The 4,989-nt window shown below is 38.4% G+C and overlaps 1 non-coding gene across 1 annotated transcript; it reads left to right on the top strand.

The window, feature by feature from the left end:
- The first annotated feature begins 1,496 nt into the window (after nt 1–1,496).
- TRNAP-GGG (transfer RNA proline (anticodon GGG)) lies at nt 1,497–1,572 on the top strand. Its single transcript has one exon. It is a non-coding gene; the product is annotated as a tRNA-Pro (tRNA).
- Nucleotides 1,573–4,989: the final 3,417 nt, after the last annotated feature.

Genomic DNA, 4,989 nt, shown 5'->3' with positions numbered 1-4,989 from the left:
TCATATCTTAATACTAATTTGATTTCTTTCTCCCTTTTTTCTACCTCTATTTGTACCTTATAATATAAATGTGCTGAATTATTTAGCATAGAAATTAGTTGATCAGCTAAATCCATTTCTTCTTCAAGCCAATCATTTTCCACAGTATTATATACTGAAAAGTATTTAACTTAATTTGCTGATCTGTTAGACCATCAGTATAAGTATAATCTTAGTAACAATGCCAGTTTTACACCATATGGTAGTATGGTAGCAGATGTAAACTGCATACAACACTGTACCTATAGTCAACAATAATATACATTTAAATTTTTGTTAGGAGGGTAGATTTCCTAAGTGTTCTTCTCAAAATAAAATTAACTAATAAAATAAAATACTAAAAATATATTGGCACATTACTAGAATCTCACTAAGCCATCAAAAATTGGTCCCGTATGTCCCAGCAAACATAATTTCTGGACCAAATGGCTTCACAGGCAAATTTTACCAAACATTCAAAGAAGAACTAACACTTATCCTTCTCAAGCTATTCCAAAAAATTCAAGAGGAGGGAAGAGGTCCAAATTCATTTTATGAGGCAAGCATTATCCTCATTCCAAAACCAAGTAAAGAAACTACAAAGAAAGAAAACTATAGGCCAATATCCCTGATGAACATAGATGCTAAATTTTTCAACAAAATATTAGCAAGCCAGATCCAGCAATACATTAAAAAGATCATACATCATGATCAAGTGGGATTTATTCCAGGGAGGCAAGGCTGGTATAACATTTGAAAATCAATAAACATGATTTATCACACAAACAAAATGAAGAATAAAACTCACATGATCATATCAATAGATGCAGAAAAAGTATTCAATAAAATCCAGCACCCATTCATGATAAAAACTCTCAGCAAAGTGGAAATATGGGGAACATACCTCAACATGATAAAGGCCATATATGACAAACACACAGACAACATCATACTCAATGGGCAAAAACTAAAAGCAATCCCCTTAAGATCAGGAACAAGACAGAGTGCCCCCTTTCACCACTCTTATTCAACATAGTTCTGGAAGTCCTAGCCACAGCAATCAGACAAGAAGATGAAATAAAAGGCATCCAAATTGGAAAAGATGAAATAAATTTGTCATTATTTGCTGATGACATAATACTGTACATAAGAAACCTTAAAGTCTCCGCCAAAAAACTACTAGATCTGATAAATGAATCTGGCAAGGTGGCAGGATATACAATTAATATTTAGAAATCAGTGGCATATTTATACACCAATAATGAACTGTCTGAAAGAGAAAGTAAGGCGACAGTCTCATTCACTATTGCAACAAGAAAAAAAATAAAGTACCTAGAAATAAATTTAACCAAGAAGGTAAAATACTTGTACTCAGAAAATTATAAGACATTGAGAAAAATCAAGGAAGATATAAACAAGCAGAAGTATATACTGTATTTATGGATAGGAAAAATTAACATTAAACTATCTACACTGTGGCCCTGGCTGATTAGCTCAGTGGTAGAGCATTGGCCTGGGGTGTGGATGTCCTGGGTTCGATTCCCAGTCAGGGCACACAAGAGAAGCGACCATCTGCTTCTCCACCCCTCTTCCCTTCTCTCTCTCTCTCTCTCTCTCTCTCTCTCTCTCTCTCTCTCTTTCCCTCTTGCAGCCATGGCTCAATTGGTTTGAGTGCATCAGTCCCAGGCACTGAGGATAGCTCGGTGGAGCCTCTGCCTCAGGTGCTAAAAATGAATCGGTCACAAGCATGGCCACAGATGGGCAGAGCATCAGCTCCAGATGGGGGTTGCTGGGTGGATCCAGCTGGGGGCACATGCGGGAGTCTGTCTCTGTATTTTTCCTTCTATCACTTGGAAAAATTAAAAAATATATATCCATACTGCCTGACCAGGCGGTGGTGCAGTGGATAGAGCATCAGCCTTGGATGCAGAGGACCCAGATTCAAAACCCTAAAGTTGCCAGTTTGAGCACAGGCTCACCAGCTTGAGTGCAGGGTCACTGGCTTGAGCGTGGGATCATAGACATGACCCCATAGTCTCTGGCTTGAGCCCTAAGGTCGCTGGCTAGAAGACCACGGTTGCTAGCTTAAGCAAGGTGTCACTGGCTCAACTGGAGCCCCATGTTCAAGGCACATATGAGAAAGTAAAAAATGAACAACTAAGGTGCCACAGTGAAGAACTGATGCTTCTCATCTCTCTTCCTTCCTGTCTGTCTGTGTCTGTCTCTCTCTCTCTCTCTCTCTCTCTCTCTCGCAAAAAAAAATTAAATATGCACACTAGTGGCACAGTGGATAGAATGTCGGACTGGGACACAGAATACCCAGGTACAAAACCCCGATGTTGCCGGTTTGAGCATGAGCTCATCTGGTTTGAGCACGGCTCACCAGCTTGAACCCAAGGTCGCTGGCTTGAGCAAGGGGTTACTTGGTCTGCTGTAGCCCCTGGTCAAGGCACATACAAGAAACAATCAATGAAAAACTAAGGTGCTGCAATGAAGAATTGATGCTTCTTATCTCTCTCCCTTCCTGTCTGTCCCTCTCTCTGTCTCCTTCTGTGTCTGTCACAAAAAAATAAAAATACCCATACTATCCAAAGCAATCTATAGGTTCAATGTAATTCCTATTAAGATATCAATGGCATAAAATTTATCTGGAACCAAAAAAAAAAACCTGAATAGCCTCAGCAATCTTGAAAATGAAGATCAAAGTGGCAGGTATCACACCTCTTGATATCAAGCTATATTACACGGCCACTGTAATCAAAACACCTTGGTACTGGCATAAGAACAAGTGTACAGCTCAATGGAACAGAACAGTGAACCTAGATATAAACCCACCTGTCGGGAGCCGATCAACAGCTGCTGGTTGACACAGTCACAGCAATGAAGAGGCGCAGCAATACTTTCCCCCTAACTTCTTGGGTTTATTTTATTTTTCTCCCCCCTTTTTTTGGTGTGTGTGCTATTACTTATGGCACAAGGCTAGTGTCTGGAGTTAATAGTCGCACCGTGCTTCCCTGCAGATTTGCAGTAATTTCTCTGGAAATGAGACAGAGGGTGTGAATTCCACAGAAAAGCCTATAAACCCCACAGAGAAACCTTGTATAAGATGTGTAAGATTTCATATTATAGAAGAATAGAAAAACTTTCCGTTCCTCTTACATACCTGACCTTCAGGCAGTGGAACGCTCTGAGAAAAATAAAATTAGAACTTAACTAGTAGATGAAAATAGTAGACAAAACATAATTTTACTAAACAATAGGCCATTAGGTAAAGCAGAGTTATTAATCAATAGTGACTTTTTAGAAGCCTGCATGAGACTGATGCCAATATTGTTGTTGCCGCTCAAGGTATTGTATAACTGTACTTAGAATGGCTTACCACCTGATTTATAGCTTAAAGAAATGTACTAACCTCTTCCTGGAATATTTATCCACATTAAAGCAAAAATAACTATTAATCAATGTATTCTGCATAACATGTGATTATATATATATATATTTTTTATAATTTTATTTTTTTTAATGGGGTGACATCAATAAATCAGGATACATATATTCAAAGATAACAAGTCCAGGTTATCTTGTCGTTCAATTATGTTGCATACCCACCACCCAAAGTCAGATTGTCCTCTGTCACCTTCTATCTTGTTTTCTTTGTGCCCCTCCCCACCCCCTATCCCTCTCCCATTCCCCCCTCCCCCCGTAACCACCACACTCTTATCAATGTCTCTTAGTTTCACTATTATGTTCCACCTACGTATGGAATAATACAGTTCTTGTTTTTTTCTGATTTACTTATTTCGCTTCGTATCATGTTATCAAGATCCCACCATTTTGCTGTAAATGTTCCGATGTCATCATTTCTTATGGCTGAGTAGTATTCCATAGTGTATATGTGCCACATCTTCTTTATTCAGTCATCTATTGATGGGCTTTTTGGTTGTTTCCATGTCCTGGCCACTGTGAACAATGCTGCAATAAACATGGGGCTGCATGTGCCTTTACGTATCAATGTTTCTGAGTTTTGGGGATATATACCCAGTAGAGGGATTGCTGGGTCATAAGGTAGTTCTATTTTCAGTTTTTTGAGGAACCACCATACTTTCTTCCATAATGGTTGTACTACTTTACATTCCCACCAACAGTGTATGAGGGTTCCTTTTTCTCCACAGCCTCTCCAACATTTGCTATTACCTGACTTGCTAATAACAGCTAATCGAACAGGTGTGAGGTGGTATCTCATTGCCGTTTTGATTTGCATTTCTCTAATAGCTAAAGAAGATGAGCATCTTTTCATATATCTGTTGGCCATTTGTATTTCTTCCTGGGAGAAGTGTCTATTCATATCCTCTTCCCATTTTTTTATTGGATTGTTTGTTTGTTTGTTGTTGAGTTTTATGAGTTCTTTGTATATTTTGGATATTAGGCCCTTATCTGAGCTGTTGTTTGAAAATATCATTTCCCATTTAGTTGGCTTTCTGTTTATTTTGTTATCAGTTTCTCTTGCTGAGCAAAAACTTCTTAGTCTGATGTAGTCCCATTCATTAATTTTTGCCTTCACTTCTCTTGCCATTGGAGTCAAATTCATAAAATGCTCTTTAAAACCCAGGTCCATGAGTTGAGTACCTATGTCTTCTTCTATGTACTTAATTGTTTCAGGTCTTATGTTTAGATCTTTGATCCATTTTGAGTTAATTTTTGTACAGGGGGAGAGACTGTAGTCCAGTTTCATTCTTTTGCATGTGGCTTTCCAGTTTTCCCAGCACCATTTATTGAAGAGGCTTTCTTTTCTCCATTGTGTGTTGTTGGCCCCTTTATCAAAAATTATTTGACTATATATATGTGGTTTTATTTCTAGACTTTCTATTCTGTTCCATTGGTCTGAGTGTCTATTTTTCTGCCAATACCATGCTGTTTTGATTGTCATGGCCCTATAATAGAGTTTGAAGTCAGGTATTGTTATGCCCCCAG

The sequence above is a fragment of the Saccopteryx bilineata genome, chromosome X, assembly GCF_036850765.1.
Source record: "Saccopteryx bilineata isolate mSacBil1 chromosome X, mSacBil1_pri_phased_curated, whole genome shotgun sequence".
Lineage (NCBI taxonomy): Eukaryota > Metazoa > Chordata > Mammalia > Chiroptera > Emballonuridae > Saccopteryx > Saccopteryx bilineata.
The sequence above is the reverse complement of the archived record's forward strand: the minus strand, read 5'-3'. Positions and strand labels throughout refer to the sequence as shown.